This window comes from Mizuhopecten yessoensis, unplaced genomic scaffold, assembly GCF_002113885.1.
Source record: "Mizuhopecten yessoensis strain PY_sf001 unplaced genomic scaffold, ASM211388v2 scaffold10787, whole genome shotgun sequence".
In the NCBI taxonomy this organism is placed as follows: domain Eukaryota; kingdom Metazoa; phylum Mollusca; class Bivalvia; order Pectinida; family Pectinidae; genus Mizuhopecten; species Mizuhopecten yessoensis.
In genome coordinates, this window is record NW_018408721.1 from 1 (window position 1) to 23,517 (window position 23,517).

The window sequence follows — 23,517 nt, forward strand, 5'->3', positions numbered from 1 at the left end:
TATAATCCTTGCTTTTATGACGTCATTTAGCAAAATCAGAAATGATGTCATTCTGACTGAGCGAATAAAGCGAAAGCAATTTTCCAAAATTAAATAATTCTATAAATAAATTTAAACTTCACTGTTATTGGCATTTTCCCTTTAATTATTATAAAAGTCTTCGTTCTGCCATAGTTTGTTCTATGTTTTCTATTCTGTTCTTAAATGCGTTTACATATTGTATATTGGAGCGGATAGAAGATGTAAGATATTTCTCTAAAAGAAAAAATAGACCGTTAACAAAACGATGCTTAAACGCTGTTATTGATTAAGTAAATAATATGCAAGTTTAAAATATAAAAAAATATTACCACTTTTTAAAACTCCGGACAGGCGCGATGTTTGCCAAATTTCCTTGACAAACGCCGAACATAGCCAAGCGTAGGTTATCTAGATTTTATTGTTTTTTTCACACGATTCGGATGGCAGAGTTCTAAATTAAAGTACCGTACTAGCGATAGAGACCAAACAGACTACTGACAATAGCATGGACTGCCTCACATAGCTTGTCACTGGACACAGACTTCCGTCACAGTGAGCAAATTCTTGATATTTTTAACGTGTGCTTCAAAATTGTCGAATCGTATTCTCATTCATTATGAAAATGTCACGTGACAGCAATGTCACGTTCAAAATAGTGGAGTCACGTTCCTATTAATCCGTTGACGTAGTTTTTTTACAGCCCCATGAAACTGATAAACGGCACATCAGCTAGCATGCTTCGTGGTCCGCTAATCCAACTATACAACTGACTTATCCGGTCAAAAATCTCCTAGGGACCATACACACGTATCCATGCCTCAACCCTCGAATTCAAAGTTTATGAATTCGAAAGGTATCACAAAGTGTTTATATAACGAATAGTAGAATATGTAATAGAATGGGCTTTTGTTGGGTTTTTTTCATCTAGTTTTTCTTTTCTTTTCTTATTATTATTATTATTATTATTATTCCTAAATGCCAAACCACAGTCAAACAATACTCAATATGTGATGGCTAAAATGTTCAGGTATGTTTAGATGAAGAATTTATTTTTATGACGGGTAGGCAGAGGTGAGCAACATGAAAAGTGTTGTTCTTATATTTTATATAAAAGAAGAAAGAAAAAAAAGAGAAAAAGAAGAAGATGAAAAAGAAAAACTACACAAAGTAAACGAAGAAAAAAGAAGAAGAAAAAGAAGGAGTAGAAGATATAAAAGAAATAGAAGAACGCAAAGAACGAAGCAAAAGAAGAAGAAGAAGAAGAAAACGAAGAAGAAGAAGAAAGAAGAACACGGAGAAAAAAGGAAGACAACGAGAGACGAAAATGAAAACGAACGAAAAAGAAGAAGGAGAAAAACAAGGAAGAAATGGAAAAAAAGGAAGAAGAAGGAAAAAAAATAGTCTAGTTAAAACATTATTTTATTTAATAAGTACAATGACATTCATACAAAAACAATGTATAGACATGAATAGGGATTGTTATCTTCAGGCTTTGTCAAGATGACAGTTTTAATTCATAAATCCGATTTATGATGATATATAATCATGCCCAGCTTATTATCATATAAGACGGAAACAGATTTTAACATGGTAATTTCAAATCTAAATGATTTCGAAAGTGACCCACTTAAACACACATTAACGCAACTTTATTAAGAGCACTGTTGGCCATATACAATAATATCAACAATTGATTGATTGATTGATTGATTGATTGAGTGATTGATTGATTGATTGATTGATTGATTGAGTGAGTGAGTGATTGATTGCTTGCTTGCTTGCTTGCTTGCTTGATTGATTGATTGATTGTTTGATTGAGTGATTGATTGATTGATTGTTTGATTGAATTTACGTCCGCTTCACTACCGAGAAGTTCGGTTATCCCGAAGACGAAGAAAAGACTGGAAAATTAGTAGAAGGGATAACGTATGGAGTGAAGGAATAGAAAAGGGAGACAGAGAAGGAGCCGTCGATCCTACGTGTATTATAGTATAAATCTAGTTTTTGTAAGACAGCTCCTAGGCCTAATGTTAATATAATTATCAACAAATGACCGTCCAGGTTATATACTTGGTTACATTTGTTTTGGCTAATGAAAAACTGTCGTTACATCACCAGCGTGGCTGAATCTATAATTATATCTGCTAAATGTCTGGGTTTTTAAATGTGTGTATATTATATAACGATGTTTGTTAGTTTTGTTCGCTTTATAAAGTTTTAAGGTTTTTTTTTTCATCTAATCATTATGTTAAATGTGTTTTGTAACATTTTTATTTTTTATTTTATTCTTATCATGTATTCATGCCTACCCCGATCGGATGTAAAAAGACGCTTGGTCACCTACCCGACCAATTGGGTGTTCTCCTGGTACTCCGGTTTCCTTCCATATCAAGACCCCTCGCACGCTAACATCTGGGGCAACATTAGTGATAAAGAGAAGTTGAAATGAAGTTTTTCATAATTGTTTTAAAATATCCAAAGGTTATATGTCTGGTTTATATTAATACTTAATAAGTCATGATCACTGCGTTAGAGCTTTGGTCGATTATTTCTGTCCTCGATGTAGAAAGATTTTGAAATATATCACAATTTATATATTATATTACATTGTCAACACTAGGAGGGGGCTTGTATAGGCATTACGCCTGTTGCCTAATTCCTTTTGAATTTGTATGCAATATTCAAATAAATTTGTGAAATGAAACTAACACATATACAATTACTGTTGGTTGTACAAATTATCGGTTCGTTTAAAAAATGCATATTTGTTTCAATTTTGCCTGCATGTGCTATATTTTGTTTATTTTATGTATTTTTTTTAACAAAATGTGTGTTAATCAATTCTGTATGTATTGAAAACAAATAGTATTTTGTGCCTGCTCGGCTGCCCATATTTGTTTCTGGAACATTTTTTTCCATGTGCTCTGTAGTTTATATATTAATTGTTTCCCTTGGAAAACAGCCAAGTTTGTTCCTTTGACTTAACAAAGAGAGTCGGTTAGCCACTCGTAGTACACCGCCGTGAACGTGACTGTATGCCCTTGACTTGGCCATTATAGACACACACCCTGAATAGTGAGTAGTTCATAACAATACCATGTACTTATACAAATATATGGGCGAGGCAGTCAATCGTTTAGCCGGGAATTTGTAAATGTTCATTGAAACTTGTCTTATAGGAACCCTGAGTATTCTGACATCAGTTTAATCTGACCACGGACTTAGATAATTCCGTGATCTGACCCTTGAGCATTCCGAGATCCTGTCTTATCAGACCCCTGGGTACTACAACATTCTTATTTTACCTCTGAGTATTCCAACAGCCCGTCTCATCTGACCCCCGATTATTTTGACATTCTGTCTGCCATCAATCTTATCTGACCTCCGATTATTTTGACATTCTGTCTGCCATCAATCTCATCTGACCCCTGATTATTTTGACATTCTGTCTGCCATCAATCTTATCTGACCCCTGAGTATCCCGACATCATGATTAATCTTAGTCCTGAGTATTCTAACAACCTGTACAACCATTCACTGAGTCTTATCTGATCACAAGTACTCTTGACATCTTTCGTATGTGTTCTCTTTGTTATCTGACATCCTAAATAATCTGACACCTGCGTATTCCAAAGCCCTGTTCGTTCTCTCATAATGGTGTGATTCCTTTTCCTAATAAATACTGTCAAATAGAATCGTGTGATTTTCGACACCCTGTCTTATCTGACCAGTGTTCTGTGTCCCACAAGATGTCGGATTAGACGGGTGTCATGGTGTATTTTTGGGTTATTTATTCATTTAAACTGGTTACTATCGACATATTTATCTGTGTTTTCTTTCTTTCTCTTTTTAAAAAGTATTGTTGTATATCTTATGAGGCTAGTCAGGCTACAGTGTAAGCGGTGTTCTTGTGTTCTATAAAGGCTTAGATGAAATACCATATTCTTAGTCTTACTGATTATTCTGCTATTAAACCAGAAACAAATGTCGTTTTATTCAGTTTTATACAAGTATTGAATAACACTATATTTTTTTTTCTCTATTTGTCTGTCATTTTTCCTGCCTATTGCCTAAACGATATGAAATTGTTGTTATATATACCATTTAAACATTAACACATAGTTCTGGAATTTAAATTTATTCAAATGAATAAATAAATAAACAAACGAGTGCAATCGTATCCACGCTAACCATGACGTTGAAGTGTGATAATGGAGTCTCATATACACCGATCTATATACAATTTTACTCAAGCATTTCAACTAGGATTGTATTTACTACCTTAATTAAATGAAGTCATAAAACTAATTTAAAGAGCTGTTTAAATATCCATGAGGGAGGACTTTGTTAACGCCTGTTTAACGATGGTATCTGTGAGATAATATAGGTCGCCGAGTAAACACACAATATGCTATTGAATTATGCAGAGTTGTCAGTCAGTTTGTATATTTTGTTGTGGTGTACAAAAACGTTCATAAAAGCGTTTAGTATGTTACCGTTTTTTTCAAAGCATTCTGTGTTTTGTCGTGCAATGTTGTAACGTACAGACACGTGAAGCGTGGTGTCTTAGTTTACAAAAACGTACACGTACTGTGTGTTGCGGTGTACATACTCGTTATTTGTGTTGTCGTGGTGTACAAAAACGTACTGTATGTTGTATTGGTTTTATAAACGTACTGTGTGTTGTCTTGGCAACATCAACGTACTGTGTGTTGTCTTGGTTACATAAACGTTATGTGTGTTGTCTTGGCTACATAAACGTATTGTGTGTTGTCTTGGTTACATACACGTACTGTGCGTTGTCTTGGTTACATAAATGTTCTGTATGCTGTCTTGGTTACACAAACGTACTGTGTGTTGTCTTGGTTTCATAAACGTACTGTGTGCTGTCTTGGTTACATAAACGTACTGTCTGTTGTCGTGGTGTACATACATGTATTGTGTGCTGTGTTGGTACTCATAAACGTGTTGTGTGTTGTCTTGGTTACATAAACGTACTTTGGTTTGTCTTGGTGTATATAAACGTAATGTGTGTTGTCGTGGTGTACATAAACGTGTTGTGTGTTGTCGTGGTGTACATAACCGTACTGTGTGTTGTCTTGGTTACATAAACATGCATTGTGTTGTCTTGGTTACATAAACATATTGTGCTTTGTCTTGGTTTACATAAACATACTATGTGTGGTATTGGTTAAATAAATGTACTGCGTGTTTCGTGGTGTACATAAACGTATTGTGTGTTGTCGCGGTTACATAAACGTACGTTGTGTTGTCTTTGTTACACAAAAGTAATGTGTGCTGTCTTGGTTACATATAAGTACTGTGTGTTGTCTTGGCAACATAAACGTATTGTGTGCTGTGTTGGTATACATAAACGTACTATGTGTTTTCTTGCTTTCATAAACGTACTGTGTGTTGTCTTGGTTGCATAAACGTATTTTGTGTTTTCGTGGTGTACATACACGTACTGTGTGCTGTCGTGGTGTGTATAAACGTACTTTGTTTTGTCGTGGTGTATAGAAACGTACTTTGTGTTGTCGTGGTGTATATAAACGTACTGTGTGTTGTCGCAGTGTACATTAACGTTCTGTGTGTTGTCTTGGTTACATACACGTACATTTGTTGTCTTGGTAACATAAACGTATTGTGTGTTGTCTCGGTCTACATAAACGTATTGTGTGTTGTCGCGGTGTACATAAACGTGCTGTGTGTTGTCTTGGTTATATAAACGTACTGTGTGTTGTCTTGGTTACATTAACGTATTGCGTTTTGTCTTTGTTTACATAAACGTATTATGTGTTGTCTTGGTTACATATACATACTATGTGTTGTCTTGGTTACATAAACGTATTGTGTTTTGTCTTGGTTTACATAAAGGTTACTATGTGTTGTCTTGGTTCATAAACGTACTGTTTGTTGTCTTGGTAACATAAACGTAATGTGTGTTGTCGCGGTGTACATACACGTACTGTGTGTTGTTGTGGTGTACATTAGCATCAGTGTGTTGTCGTGGTGTACATACATGTACTGTCTGTAATCGTGGTGTACAAACACGTACTGTGTGTTGTTGCGGTGTACATTAACATCAGTGTGTTGTCGTGGTGTACATAAATGTACTATGTGTTGTCGTGGTGTACATGAATGTAATGTGTTGTCGCGGTGTACATACAAGTACTGTTTGTTGTCGTGGTTTGCATAAACGTAATGTGTGTTGTCGCGTTGCACAGCAAACTCAGAAGTAATATCGTTATACAAAGAAAAAAACGGAGCGTTTTCAATGTGTACAAAACTTACTATGTACAATGTAACGTTCAAGAAATATAATAATCCAGTTTAGATTGCTTGATTTATAAACTTATTCTGGTGTTGATCTAAAACGCAGCACAAAGTAGATCGGGGTCGTGGATACAACATGCTTATAGAGGTACTACTATTAAGACCGTCATTCGTAATGGAAGATTGTACGGTGGTTTTTTTGAGAAATTATCATATCGTAATAACGACTTACTATCCCCTGAAAACGACTCAATTATGCGTTATAACAATTTAGTTTTGTCATATAACGATATATCAATATGTAAGGCTATTACGATACACTTTGTTCATATTTTATAGTTTGAATTACAGCTTTGTTGTTTACACTTTAAGTTTTCTTGTCTTCCCTTTAAATTATGTTCTACAATATGTGTTGCTATAAGGAAGACCTTTAGTTACATGACAGAAGGAAAACATTTCTGTTATATCGGTTGTAGTATATTAAGGACGCTGGCGACGGACATTTGCAACACCATTAGGATCAACCATTACTACATTAACTCAGTGGTATGTGTATTCTGTTTCAGGCCGGTGCGTTAAATTCCAGGATAACCAGATGGAGACAATCCAATATGGAAACCATAGGACTAATGTCGATGACTGAACCGACCGGTCAGTACTGTGGGACTGATGGGGTAAACAACACCACAGTGAGCGATACCAGTCAATGAAATCAACAACTTGTAAAGAAAATTGACTAAAGATATTTTCAGTTGTTCATCAAATTGTCGTTATGTAATTTAGTTTCGTTTGTGGTATTTAGGGTTAACCTTTTTTTTGGAAGAAAAGAATGATATGTATCTCACAAATACACCAACTCTGTATTCCGTAATGCAGAAAATATTTTTAAATAAATGTGATACACGTGAGAGAGAGAGAGAGAGAGAGAGAGAGAGAGAGAGAGAGAGAGAGAGAGAGAGGTCACTGGGTGCCTTCAGTTAGTTGTTTTAGTGAGATAGTACTATTAAATTGGAAATAAGTCATCGGTCGACATCTTGCCCGTAACACTCCACTGATTTACATCATACACGTGTACTAGCATCAGATGCAAAGTTTCATAGAGATTGAAACACATGATGTTGACATTGTACATGTATATCGTCAAGGAATCAGCTATGCAGACACTGACAGAATATTAGGACACCTATTGTTTGAGAACGACACGATTTGGTGTACTTATCAACCAAATTATCAAAGTCATCGTTAATGGACGTAGTGCTACACTGCATGCCGACATTTCAACATCAGCACTGGCGCCATAGCATGCGCCATCACCAAATCGCTACATCTTAAAAGAGTAAAAGATATCGCCTAGGCTCAGAATCAGGTCCCATTTCTGTTCAGTTGAATACCACTTCTGTTGGCAGTAGTAGACAACAGCAAGAGGAACATTCGTGTGGGGGCAGTCGCCAGGTATTGACCGCAGGTCGGTGGGTTTTCTCTGGACACTCGGGTTTTCCTCCGCCTGTAAAACCTGACACGTCCTTATCAATCACAATAGTTGTGAATAGGACGTACAACTCAAACAAACAGATACACATTCCCTACTTCTTTGAACACTCAATTCTACTAATGAATTTTGAAAACTAAAGAAGGATCAGAGTCAGTACAAGGTATGGAGAAATATTCCGCTCAGAAATCTCACCTCGAGCTATGATTCCTGCTGAAGTGACGATAGTACACGCTGAAGTAGGCCATCAGAGGAGGATGGAACTGTTACCCTACTCCAGGAGTATTCTACAGCGCTATAATGGCCAGGAATGGACATTTAGCACTGTGACAAATTCGTGAGGTTGAAAACACACATTTTGTTTGTTTATCTGTATGGGGTTAAACGTCCTCAAATGTCGGTATAATGTACAGTAAGGTTGTACTCGATTCATATGCTGTTATATGTTATATTGTTAGAACAAAATTTGATCCACAAACGTTCCTTACATGCTTGCTTATTGAAATGTGTACCCGGCAGATTATATTTACATCTCGCATGCAAAAGCATGTGGTGCTGGCTGCTCTTCTTTGTCCATCTTTACAAAAGAGGACAAAAACAACACTAACGTGTCAGCCTGAAGTCTAGAAGTATTTTAACTATTCATATAAATAGAATACATGTCACTGCTCTTATATTTAGGAAACACCCAACAAGGAGGAAGAAGGAAGGTTAAGTCTAGAAGTATTTTAACTATTCATATAAATAGAATACATGGCACTGCTCTTACATGTATATTTAGGAAACACCCAACACGAAGGAAGAAGGAAGATTATACAACATAACGTAGACTGAGCTACCCAAGTTACGGTATTTTATATCGCTTACTTTAAGTTATTTCTAGATTTGTCAAATGTAGCACGTTTATGTTATATTGATATATTACTGAGAATCGATAATACTTTATAAAACGACAAATATGATCAATGTGACCAACCATAGTAGAATAGCCCTGTCATAATTGGCAGTGTGTCTCATAGTGCGTGTGTTACCACAATGGGTATATGAGTATGTGTGAACCAGTAGACAACCACAGAAATTATATTTTATGTGGAATTGTCTCGTTTCCACTGTATTCATTGTATGTTTATGTTGAATAGATATATTACTGAGAAACAATAATATTTTACATAACGAAAAACATGGTAAATGTAAATAAAACATCTTTCATATTTATCAAGATCTGTACCTTGTTTATGTTCTGTACCGATATAACCATTTTAACATAAACCGTTTGCAAAGTAAACTTTTAAATTGTTTTGACCACTGACAGAATTGACCCCTGTGACCGTCAATATGGGTGAAGGTCATTTATTTGATCAAACTTCGTAGCCCGTTATCCAAGTTAGCTTCTGGCCAAATATCATCACCCAATCTTAAAATGTTGAATTAATATATCTCTAAGAAGCGATACAATTTTACATTACGATAATCATGGTTAATGTAACCAACATAGCTTTGTCGCAATTTGGTAGGTTGCCGGATATTGTGTATGTTACCACAATGTATGTATGTGTATGGGTTTACCAGTAGTAAAGCACAGTTGTTATGTTTTATGTTGGATTGTCAACGTGTGCAGAGATATGCTTCAAGTTTACTTTTTAGAAGGGAATATGATCGTTAACAATATTTGATATAATGAATTGACTCTTTCATTCTGAGAGAGAAGTGAGTTTAATGCTACCTACATTAAGCTGAGCTACTCAAGGCAGGGTATTTTTTTTTATTTTTTTTTTATTGCCATATTTAGTAGATGTGTCAATGGTGAAACCTAAAACGTTTTGAACTCGAACAATGGTTAACGATCAACATTGTAAAGACTGGGCACTGCATTAAAATGCCATGGCCGCTATCGGTTGATCAACAACCGTAACATTTCATTCGGAATTTCAATTTAAATGCAGAAAAAAACTATTATAACTACCATGATTGTTACACGTGAACGTGTCCTCTTACGTAACACTTGTTCAAAACAGTGGTCACAAGACTGTGCTACCTATAGCAACCGTGTCTGTTTACTGTTTACTGTTTATTGGATATGTCACTTCTGTTGTATAGGAAATACGTAACACTGCGAGAAGAGAAAGTTACATATACTAGGCTGAGCTACTCAAGGTACGATGTGTCCTGTCTATTATATGATATACGTTTGTTTAGATTTGTCAGGTATTTGATTTAATATTAGTAATTGTATAAATATGCAGCTTCCTCTGCCCCGGCCGGGTTTTAAATCGATCCCATGCCTTTTAGTGGAAGAGGCCCGGTGTGAATCACACCGGGGCGATTGTAGGTGTGAATCACACCGGGGCGATGTTAGAATTAATCGACAGCACATTGGTCCGCATCCATAAATACGGTTGCAGTAGGAACTATTTCTGTTGATATCCTGTACAACTAGAAGCTAAACTCTGCCTAACATTTTGATAAATTATCAAGTTTATGTAGCAAGTGCAATCAAGATCTGAATTGAACGCCACGTTGGAAAGTTCGTCTCTCTTTCGATAAAGATCAGACGTCTAAATATGGGTGTCATGACCCAATATGGAAAGTAAAGAGTAAACATGGCGGCTTCAATAGTAATACTATATTTGGCCAAGCAGGCCATATCTAGAAAAGATAATTGAAATAACTAGATCACGCGTGATCTGTCATGGCCGTTCGTTTCTATTTTTTCCGCAAGACTTGGATAATTTCATGAGAGAGTTACTTTCATTGGTTCGTTTTTTCAACAATTATGCGATATTTTGATTACATTATACTCATAGGAGGTGTGCATTGTATGTAATCGTACAGAATAGCACTTTTGATTTTGCTCTATTAGTTTACATAGGACCGCTTCGTAGCTCTGACGACGCAATATATAAAAAAACACTCTCGTCGTCAGAAAGATTATTATCGAAGCTAATTTAGTATATGACTTTGAATTGATATTATTTACATTAAGACAAACATGGTTAATATAACTAACCAACATGATCTCGTCGTAATTGGTAGTGTGTCTCAGTGTGTTACCACAATGGATATATCTGTATGTGTGAATCAGTAGTTTAACAGAGTTATATTTTTTGTTGTGTCGTCTTGTTACCACTGTGTTCGGAGATATGTTTCAAGTTTAATCTTAGAAGGGTTTATGATTGTTAACAATATTTGAGCTTTCCTCTTATTATATATAGAAGCTTGCCTCTTATCATCATAGCTAACATCAATATAGCAGCTTGCCTCTTATCATCGTAGCTAACACAATATAGTAGCTGGCGTCTCATTATCACAGCTAACACAATGTAGTAGCTGGCCTCTTATCAGCATAGCTAATATCAATATAGTAGCTGGCCTCTTATCATCATAGCTAATATCAATATAGTAGCTGGACTCTTATCATCATAGCTAATATCAATATAGTAGCTGGCCTCTCACATATATGTATCATCATAGCTAATATCAATATAGTAGCTGGCCCCTTATCATCATAGCTAACACAATATAGTAGCTGGCCTCTTATCAACATAGCTAACACAATATAGTAGCTGGCCTCTTATCATCATTGCTTACACAATATAGTAGCTGGCCTCTTATCATCATAACTTCAATAGAGTTGATGGCGTTTTATCAGCAAAACTTACATTAATACCAGAATGTACTTTCATTCTTAAAAAAAAATATATTTATAACTTTTATAACACAACGAGTGTGTTTCATTCTATTCAATGCAATGAATAATTATTTTGCTATGTCATTTTAAAGACTATTTTTTTTTTGTCGAGTTATTTTTAGCTTTCTTGTTCCTCTCGCTTACCACGCTTACCATACATAAACAATTGTATAAACAGTTTGTGATATTTGTTATAACAGTTGTTATTTATATAAAACGGTGAAATTTACAATAATAAACAAAACTGTTTATCGATACAGTTCGGTGCATTTGCAAAACAAAGCTATAAATAAATACAGCTCATGGTATATGGGACTTACCGAACGCTATTTATAGCTTCAGTTCCGGGTATTGGAGAAACGAACCAGACACACTTATAAGGTTTAGATTGTTGATGAATTAAAAGTTTTTATGTCTAATTCCAGTTCGAAGTATTGAGAAATTAAAAACGTTTTCTTTAGAAACAGTTAGGAGTATTGTGGAAATAACCAAACGTGTTTTATTAATAGTATTGAGCTTTTTGAAACCACGAACATTTATACATTCAGTAATACATAAGTTAGTTTTATAGTATCTGTAACGTGTCCTTAACGAACTAGGAAGTTTAACAATATCAATACAGCTTTTTTCGTTGTTTCCATAAAATTATAAAACTAGTAAATTAATTATATATGGAATCGAATCAAATGTAAAAGTGCCCCATGTGGAACATCTTTGTGGCATATCTCTCGTCCCACGTAAGTACACCTAGAGAGAAACATTTTTGTTCTAGTTTTTGACGATTTCATAGAAACAAACATAAGAAGTGTTTAGTACCGTATCGGTTCAGGTAATTGAACGTGACGTCGATATGATACGTGACGTTATTGAATTGACAGTTTGCTCAGAGGAAGAATATCTACCGCCATCTGACATTGCCTCTAGGAAATTTACCATTTTAAAACAAATTTGCTGAGAAGTTTTTCAAAACTTTTGATTTGAAAGAATATTGATGGTATATTAAAGGTTTTTTCTGTTCTTTTCAAACAAGTTGTATTTGATTTTTTTTTAAAGATTCAAATAAATTTGCTTATCAGTTTTAAATGAATTCCATATGTGGAAGAAAAAGATTAAACCATTATATTTACATTTGGTGTGGCAAAGCCCTTCTATATTACTACTAAGGTACTGCCAATAGCAGCTTCATCTTATGAGACTATAACTGAAGTTGGTCTTTGCACCTCCGAGCGACTTAACAGTGTCACTACCGAACTTATCGGTATCTTCTGCTTTGATCCCTAACACCAGCTGCCTGTCTCAAGTGTCTGTGAGATCAACAAACAATTTTACGCCTGGATTTTTCACCAATTCAACCTTCTCCGGTTGCACGATCAACATCAACAACATGCCGGACTGCAAATATAACTCTGACCTGATTACTGCGGGCTTCCGTTGAGTGCGTGCGCCGGATATAGGTCGCAATAAAATCGGAAAATGTTTTACGACACTTGATTAGTTACTTACAAAATGTCATTTGTTACTATTTATGAATCGAGAATATGATATATATATAAATCAAAATCAATTGAATTATTAACGAAAGTTGCGGAGTCTTTTCAATTTTGTATGGGAAATAGCGCATGACGTCAGCTATTATCTTTGTGCCGTTCTAGATACTGACCTGACCTGACGGTAATAAGCGGGAAATTTGAAATTTGGAAAAGACATAAAAAAAATTGCGAATTCTTATTATGGAAATATAAATATATTGGGAAATAGCGCGCACCATTCAGTTTGTCTGTGACACATGTGGCAGTTATTCCAGTTGGTCTGCCACATCTATGCAGTTTATTGCTTAAATGTATGTCTGTCCGTCCACACTTTCATTTCCCAATATAATCTTGGAATCCGAGGGACATTGTAATCTGTCTGACATTTGACATGGTGAAACACTATGAAATGCAGATGTGCAATAAGGTTTTAAAACATTTCTGACGCCAACGTCAAGGTAACTGTTATTAACAATAAACCTTAGGAATACTCGGAATCAAAAAGTCTTATCTTTTTGAATTTGGACATGGTTATATACTGTGATATGAACATGTGCAAAAGGCGTTTTTAATTTTTCTGATGTCAATGCCAAGGTCAGTGTTACTTAAAATAAACTAATGGTGTGACGGTCAGACACATGACGGGGCCCTTGCTGACCTCTCAGTGCTCTCACTATTGATTGAAATGAATGTAACCTGTCTTAATGACTATAGCTATCTATAGCACATAGCCCTAACTACCATTTAATGTCACCCTGTTTGTAAAGACCACCTGTCTATTAAAAATGTTATCAATCTGTTACAATAGTGTCAATGCATACATATTTCATGTGATAAATGTAGGTTTTTTTGTATATACTGAAGATGATCGCTACTTTGACTTATATAAATTATATGGGTTTTTTTGTAGGATTAGGTATAATTCTAATTCAGAAAACGACAAGCTAAGTTGGTTTTGGAACATTCAATTTTAGTATTAATCAATGTATGTACAGGTATATTTGAACACTTCTGTTGGAATTTACAATAACAAATAAACCTATGTGAAGAAATCATTAGAGGTATTGTTTTATTTTTAATTACTGTCCGATGCCCTTTCCTTTGTGGAAGGACAACCATCCTGTACTTGACTTCAAAGCTTCAAAAAGAAATGATGACAGCGTAAGCGAATTTGCATTAAATTATTAAACTTGGAACAATAGAATGTTACCATTTAGCCGTTATGCATTACCCCAAATACAAATTAGGTCCCAATGTAAGCTGATCTTGGTTTTACTTTCAATATGAATTTAAATTGATCAAAGAGCATATGAGAACTTGTAAAAAACATTTATATCGCTTTCAATTCCAATTTTAGATTTATAGATGATATGTTGTCGTAGAATAACAAGTACTCTATTGAACACGTCGATCGTGTATAACCTCCACAACCTGATATCTACATGACCAACATTCTAAGATCGTGAACTTTTCCTTTTTGATAGAAATATCCCTGCCTTTGTTTGCCTTATTTATATGTCGCAGCTGATTATTTACTCACGGGGTGGATCCGAATATGAAGAATACTGATTTTGATATCGCATAATAAAGGACAAAATCACAAACCAGGTTTTCTAGGGGAAACATGCATTGATGATATGATAAGAGGAATGGCTTTAACAATATATATACGTTAGATCAGTTGTTCTTTCTGTATATTCAAAATCGACATTTTCTCAATATTGATAAGTGTTCAATTTGATTTGAATGCAAATGCCTTTTTTCTTTCGAGTAATACAACACTATTGGCGGGTGTCATCGATGAAACAGCAGACGTTAACCATTTTAATGAACCGTCTCTTCATTTTATGTCTTTTTTATTTCAGGTTTCCTGCAATTTTGTCTTCAAAGTCATCGACCAATAGGTGTATATCTTGTTGACGATATAACTGTTTTGCCCAAAGCATTAGAACAATTATGGCATCGGTAAGAAAATCAAATTTAATCTCATTTCATATATGTAAAATTCAAAGAGAAAATGCACATTTATGCAACAGAAGTGTTACTATCATTTTTTTAAACATATCAACAGCATATTTTACTAACATATCTACTTAAATATTTCTACGAGTGTTAATATAATTTATACTTATTATTTCTGCCAGTCTGAGGGAGACATACCTCCGGACATTCTATCAACACACGATGAATTTCGACTGTCTGATATTGAAAGTGTAAGTTGCCTTTTTATTGCCTTCTCTTCCAATTTTAGATTTATAGATGATATGTCGTCGAAGAATAACAAGAAATATATTGATTTTATATAACCACCATAACCTGAAATCTACAAGACTACATTTTAAGATTGTGAACTTTCCCCTTTCTGAAGAAAAAAATCAAACCATGATTTGTGCACTATGCGCGAAAGATGAAATGCTGTGCGATTTAAGCTTGCGAACATCTTTGCGCACGTTGGACAAACTGTGAGATGGCAATCATGGATGATATAAATAGAGGAATGGTTTTATCAATAGATACTATTTCGTTTGAAAACACTATAATCTTGATTAAAAGGGACGTTGACATATTATATCAAGCTAGATCTGTTGGTCTATTTGTATTTAAATTCAGTTAAAAATGTCAAATTTATAATTAATGGAACAAGAAGTATTGTATTTTTACATGTGGGTTTCTCGTCCGGTGCACTTTCGTAACTTTCCGAGATGTACAAATGCCGCAGTTGATTTTCTGAGAGAGAAACAAAATAGATCGAAACAAACGAAATGAAAAAAAAACAGGCCAATCATCCTTATGTTATCATAACTAACTGTTACCTAAACAATGTCAGATTATTTACATATTTAATACCGTACATGTGTAATACGCATTGAAACATTTGATAGAGCAAAACATACTTACCGAAAATTACGTACTTCCATGTTCATTATTAAAACAAATTCAGAATTTTATCAATCCGTAAATGTAATGAACTAATTGCACTAAATCGCACATACGTTTATTTGCGGACATATGCGCACACACGATTCCTAAATCCCAAGAGTGTGCATATCAATCGTGATATACGAATGATTGGTGCACTATATGTAAAAGCTATTTTTGGTGCACTGTGCAGTTATACAATCATATCTGATACGATATGAATATCGGTTCTTTTTAAATATCGATTTGTGTTCAATATGTGATTGGAAAGAAAATGCATTTTTTGTTTTTGGTAATGCAACATGATTTGGATTTAAATTTCATTTATTTGGCTGGTGTCGTCGATCAAGCAGGAGACGCTAAATCAGTTTTAGTGAAGCTTGCCCTGTTTTATGTAAATACGTGTACTCACCTGGACACCAATGAAGTGAGCATGTTCGAACTTTCGTCACGCTCTGGTTGCCCGCTCATACATAGTGTCGCGGGCCGTACTCACGGGGGCGAAACTGTGTTCTGTATATTAGCTTTGGTGGCTGTAAACATTGCGATGTGGTTCCTTATGAGTGTGCTGGTTTAGGAATAAACATTTAGTTATAGCACATACGATCTTTGGTGCTATTGACGATCTGGCCATGTCGTCAAATGGTGAGTTCACACGTGACCCGAACCTTGCTGTTAAGTCGTTTGACAACTCCTTATTCAAGCTTCCAAAAAATGAGTACATTGCCAAACTAATTGATATTGCCACTAATTCGGAAAGTAAAACTGCCTGGTATCGGGCTATTCTTTTCGATCGCGCCAAGGATATTGAGGGTTGTTCTGTTTCCTCGCTTTTTACACGTAAGAAAACTTTCAAGGGCCAATCCTATATGAAGTATGCGAAAGACTGCTATGATTTACAACAATTTATAAACGGTAAGTCCGTAAGCGAGATAGCAGATATCTTCTCTTCTGAAAGACTTACTAGAACAAATAGTTAGCTTGATACCGCAGTAATGGGCGTCCTGCTGGGTGTCTTCGGCAGTATGTTTCAGGGAGGTAGCACTATAAAGTCGGCATCAGTTCCGCGCTATCACAAGGAGATAAACACGAACATATCGCAGCCTCCCAAAATACACACACATACACTACACGCATGCATCTTGCACACAGGGCAGGCCGTCTTTAAATTACCTTAGCTGTTAATAGGACGTTGAACAAAATCAAACCAAACCAAACTGCTCGGGCAAGATCATGGATGGGTCCCCTGCTCCTGTCTCCCGCTCCGAGTTTGATTCTCTAAAGCTGGAGCTAGTGAGTCTTCGCACAATACTTCATGAATCGAGAGAGACCTCAAAACTCCGAAAAGAATCGGCGGTAGAGCTTCAAAAGAAATTGGACAAAGATATGTCGTCTCTAAAATCTCACCTTAGTAAGGCATGTGAGGCTTTTGATACAGTCTTCGATATTGATCTTTCCAAAACAGTTCCCAAGTTGTATTTTGTTGAGAGTATCCACCTCCTGGCTTCTAAACTGGTGTCTCTAGAGAAATTCAGGAAGTCGACAGACTTGTTTATCACTAACATTTCAAAGTCGATCGACGGCAATAGTTGTGGAATTTCGCGTCTTAACGATGACCCATTTGGTAATGCCTCAGCCATTCACAACGACGTTCGTGATATAAACGGACAACTTGCCATCTTTGAGGGTGACGTACAGACAGCTATATCCAACGCGTCCCCTATTGTAAGCGGAGTGTCAACTCTGAAATCGCGTATGCGGCAAGTTGAGTCTGACATAAAAAAAAAAATGTCACAGAAAAGGCTAAGCAAACAACAGACATTGGCGTTAGAGCTTTTGCAGAGGAACTTTGGACCCAGTTAACAAAATTGAGGAATTCGTTCATGATAGCTTCAACTTACCTCCCAAGGAGAAAGGCCTTCCATCACCGACTACTCCCGGCTCCGTCCTGTCCTTCACCCTTGACAATTCAGTCACACCGACTCGAATCAATCCGGTTTTCCGATTTCCAGTCAACATGCGTCAGATCAGAGCCTATCATGTAACAAGTCAACACCGTTGGAAGTTGCTTTAACATCTGGCTTCGGTATCACAAACATTTTCTTAAATCTCAAGCTCAAATCTTAAGTTTGAACTCAGCTGAGATTTACCGCCAAATGGGTATCACAAAGCTGGTAAAGCTTAAGCTCGGCTGGTTAAACTCAAGCTCAGCTGAGCTTGCCGACGTAAACTTCCGCTGAACTCTTCACACCTAAAAGAGCACATTTATCGTATCAAAACTGTGCAGTTTTTCGCGCGATGTCGCACTTGTTGTGTGTCAAATCACATGTTTACGCTGAAAGAATTTTGAAATAATTTAATATTATTAAACGAAGAAGAGGTATAATCTTCGTAACAGTTTTTAAGTACAATAATACTGTTTTTAACAACATGCATTTTCATGCGATCGATTCCCGTGTCCGTCAGTTTTCGAGGTAAGCAAAGGCAAAGGTGTTAGAAAGCTCCTATGATGAAAATAAAGATTAATTTGAAACCTGTGTGGTCAAAAAGATTCCGTTAACGACAAAGATCTAGAGGAAATGGCTACGTCGCGGACTTTGCGTTTACTTTGCACTCAATACTTGGTACCACGACGTGATCAAGAATGTACTACAGGTGCGACACAAAACGGGTGAGTGTTATGATTCTCTTTCTTTAAACTTAGGACAAGAAATTAAGTGACATTTTTTTGTGTAAAATTTAAACACGCCCAATAACCACAGGTCTACCAATCGAGACTGGGAGATGTATTGTACATAGTCGTGACTCAAAGACTATTCATAGTAAAACCTAACTTTATTGTTGGTACTTTTAAGTGACATTGCCTAATACATGTAGCTAATCAAGACGTGTATATATTCCTTCGATTATACAATACACATGTATATATATGTTATATTTTGAGGTGAAGGTGTTCGATATAATATGTCTAAAAACGCACTTTTTAAAGTGAAGCCTAATAGATATTGTCCTTGATTTCCTTAATCCATCACATTTTACAAGTAATAGACTAACATTGTTGCAAACATTTATTAAATACGGGTTTAAAAATGTCCACATGAACAATATTCATTTCTTCTGGTTACTTTACGTTGTCATTGATCGTCATTTAATCATTATTGCAGTTGGCATAGGTAGTGAGAAGTGATTCCTTATAATGTGAAATGTAGTAAATGCAGAAAATCTTGTATTATGGAAATTTCCAATCCACCTCCATCTTTTTTTCAAATCTAAATATTTTTTTGTTAAAATTATCTATTTATATACATCATGTTATCTACATGTACCTATATGTACAGTCCCGTGCCAAATTAAAGTTCACAGTTATCTTTTTCCCTCTTAATTTCCTGCATTTCTTCATATATCAGTGAGTTTTCCTGATCTCATTTATAATGTTACTTATCGAGAGAAATATTTAAAACATGAAAGAGAGATATCTGAATATTTCTTTCACAATACGGTTAATTCTGTTCATTGAGCGATTTTCAAGATGTGCCAATTATTATGCAAAGGAAACTAAACTTTTTGCATAACGTCATTTTGTTCTTTATCTTACTAAAAGTTTATGGTAAAATATGTAATTCCTGAGATCACCTGTTGTATCTTGAAAACTGCGAAACTGCAAATTATGAAAATATAACGAGAAAAAATAACCCCAGACATTTAATGGATTTTAAAAGCCATGCAATCGTATGTACATGTAAAACAACGACCGTTCACAGAATTATACCATATGTATATTTTTTTTTATCTAAATCTGTTGGATATATCTACATACACATTTGAAGATTGCAAATACACCGCAGAACACCTGTGGTTTTAAAATACATGGTAGACATTATGTAGTAAATACCATGTGGTGAGATACACATGGACCTGATAATTTGTAACCGCTATATTTGGACCTAAACTATTTACTCTGAACACCTTAGGTTAGGTCTAAATATAGCAGTAACACATTATAAGGTCCCTGTGGCATAATACTCCAATCTAGTCATTCCTTTGCCCCACTTTTATCAATCATTGAAATCATGTTTCACAAGGAACTTATTTTTGCATATGTATGTTAAGACTTTGTTTGTTCAACTGGTACTGTATATACTTTGGTATAAAATAACATATATTAAAACTACTTGGTTTAAAACCTTAAATGCTTTCATGGATGATAAGTCGCTGTCTGGTGCATTTAATTACGTCCCGCAATGTATTTAGTATTACTGATCATGGTCAGTAGGCGCTTCTAACGATCAGACGACGTTCTTGAGAAATTACATTACGAGGTATTTGCATCGTTTTTGTTATTTTTCATAATGAAATATATACTGTTATGTGTAAATTATGGAAACAAATTACTGATTGTACCCAGAATTGCATGTCAACACATTCAAATATTGTTATTTTACCGAAATATTGTCTATATTGTAACATCATCTCGGAGCATAAGGTGGCATTACCCAAATCGGATCGGTACCCAAATCGGATCACTTTTTGCAAAACTACTCATAACAAAAAAAATGTGTCAACAAATCAGTTATAACAATGATGTAGTCTTATAATAGATAGCCATGCACCATTTTATGACTACAGATAATTAGTTTTTTAAGTTCAAATAGCGCAAGAAAACGTAATTCAAACTCAAATGTCAATGTTTTGATTACGTTTTTAAAAAATGGCGCGTGCGATGACTATGCACTCTGTTTTGGACTACAGGAAGCAAATCACACTATAGAAATACTTTTTGTCATATAAATTCTAAAGGTTATCATAAAATGTTAATATGCCGACAAAAAAATATTCATTTGAAGCGTACGATACTGCAAAGTTCAAGCCGTGATCCGATTTGGGTCCCGACATTCTCAAAAACCGGAGACGCTGATTGGTGACTTCAGAGCGTTCTATAAATATCTCAAGTGAGCCCCGGGTGCTAAGTTCGTTTGTTAGAACACCCATCGATATTCTTTTTTTGATACAACCATAAATGAATATAATTCCTCCTCAGATTTTTCAATGATTTGATAAAATGATCGTTTGGTGATCCGATTTGGGTACTGTCACCTGCCCAAAGTCGGTCTGACTTAGACACAAACAAGTCACGATGTATCGTCTTACAAAAAGTAAAATAACATGAAAATACATAATTTAAAATATCGCATGCTCAGTTTTTCATTTTCATGTAAAGTCCTTTGGTTGGAAACTATAACGCATAGATTATTTATATTTCAAATCGCACTCGGGCCCAGGGCTATCGTATTTGGACCCCATTCATCTCAGACTCATTTCACGGCTTATTAAAACGACTGTATTTTCAACAAATGGCAAATAAATTGACAATATTTATGGTTTACCTGCATAATTGTCTAGTAAAGATTGTGTGTGTCTCCAACACTTTGGATGATTGTGACAAATCAATATTGTAAAAGCATTTTCTTGTCATTACAAGCCTGCCATTTTATAGCAAACAGTTTCGTTCCGGAGCTTGAGTTCGAACTTAAGTCTGCTCTTGGGCAGTCTCAGCTTTTTGTGCTCAGCTTGAGGCGTTGAGCTGAGTTTTTAGTTTGTGATAACGAAATACGGACGCTGAGCTTGAGTTCTTGAGTTCGGACTCAAATCTCAGCTTAAGTACGTTTGTGATACCGAAGCCTGTAGCTAGTGATGATTCCTCAACTCCAACGTATTGAAGTATATCTCATCACCAAAATTCATCTCAGTCGTCACAGCTTCCATCCAGCTCAACTTTACCAGTCATCCCCTCCTGTTCGAGAAACCCTCCTGTGGTCAACTCTGAGGGGGCATCTAGTGGTTTCGTAGCTGTCGTCGGAATCGTGTTCAGCGGATGATGTGAGATTTTACCTACAAACTCGCGGTGTCAATGTTATATTTGTTCGCTTCCTTAGAAGCCAACGGAGGCTTTGCGTCTCTGCACAGGTTAACGTCATTTTATCTGATATACCCAAAACAAAAGAGGACAACTTTTGGCAAAAAGGTATCCGATGCCGGAATGGGTCTCTAATAACCGGTTCTACGGTAACGATAATACCTCTCAGCTCGACGGTGGGATCGAATAGATTTGCCGTTCTTCGCCTGATGCATATCCTCCTCCTCGTTATGTCGAACATTCGCTTCATGTCGTGGAATGTTACTGGCATAATGTCGGCTGCCTCTCATATTCACGAAGCAATAAACAGGGAACGCGTTCACATTTGTGGAATAGCGGAACACTGGTTTTTTTGAAGAAAATCTACATCTATTCAAGAGTATTCACCAGAACTTCTTAGCAATTGCAGACTTTCCCTTGCATCCACTGGCTGATCATCGATCTCGAAATGGAGGTGTCGCCCTGTTGTGGCATAAGAGACTTAATGATCGCGTTTCGATCGTGGATGCTAATGATGACAGGATTGTCTTTATCAAACTCGTCCTGGATGTTGAAACAATCCATGTTCTTCAAGTTTATCTTCCTACATCAAGATATGGCACGGACTTATTTAATTAATACATCCAAAAGATTGACGAGCTGTGCACGACATTTTCCCTGCATGGATCTGTAATTGTCATGGGGGATTTCAATTCCGGCTTACAGGGCTCGCGTATTCCCGGTTATCAAGACCACCGTGGCAGGCTTCTTCAAAATTGCCTTGACAGTTCACAGATGTTTGCGTTGTCAACCTGTAGCCTCCGTAAAGGTCCATTACATTCATTTGTTCATTCCGAAGATGGTCCATCTTGCAAACTTTGCAAATCTTCATCAAAACATGTGGAGATGTCGTCAGGTTTGGGTCTCTAAAGGTCGAACGCGTGACACGGACTCATTCACATTTAGAAACTACAAAGATGCGAAACTCTTATTTAGGAACAAGCAAAGACAGGTATCAGAGGATCACATTGTAGACTTAAACAACGAAATTGAAAGTTGTGTTGATGTTAATCAAAAGACGTTCTGCTCTCTTGTTAGAAAACGTTGTACTAACACTTCGGGGTTTGCTGGAGCTGAAATGGCATTTAATGATGAAGTTATCAGAGAACCTGCTAGCCTAGCCTTTCACTGGGGTAAATCTTTTGCAGATATTCATTCCGAAACCTCTAGTGAAGATTTTGATGCACAATTTAAAGCAATTATCGATGAATCTGTAACAGTTATTCTGAGTTATCATGAGCCGGAAAACGACTGCTTTGATAATTTTCTTTGCATGAGGTCAAGTGCATCTGCAAAAAACTCCCTGTTGGCAAAGCAGCTGGGTATGATCATATTGTTTATGAGCACTTGATATATGCTAACGACACCTTACACAGCTGTGTCTGCGTTTTATTTAACGAATTCCACAGTATGTTCCACCTCTGCTTACAAACGGTCTGATTTGTACGCTGTATAAAGGTCACAACAAACCTAAGGGTGATCCGAATAGTTATCGTGCCATTTCCTTACTTTCTATTATTTTAAAAGGTTTTGAAAAATTACTACTTGTGCGACTGGATTCAACAAATCTCTTTAAGATTATTCCGTTACAAAACGGTTTCAAAAGAACGTCAGTAGTACGATGACTTCTTACTTAGTCCAC

At 35.9% G+C, this 23,517-nt stretch overlaps 1 long non-coding RNA gene across 1 annotated transcript in view; it reads left to right on the forward strand.

Annotated features, from left to right (window-relative positions):
* The first annotated feature begins 9,844 nt into the window (after positions 1-9,844).
* LOC110462408 overlaps positions 9,845-23,517 on the forward strand; it is a 16,633-nt gene continuing 2,960 nt past the window's right edge. The window contains exons 1-3 of the long non-coding RNA XR_002464278.1: positions 9,845-9,940; positions 14,869-14,968; positions 15,148-15,216. This is a non-coding gene — a long non-coding RNA (uncharacterized LOC110462408). The remainder of the gene's footprint in view (positions 9,941-14,868; positions 14,969-15,147; positions 15,217-23,517) is intronic.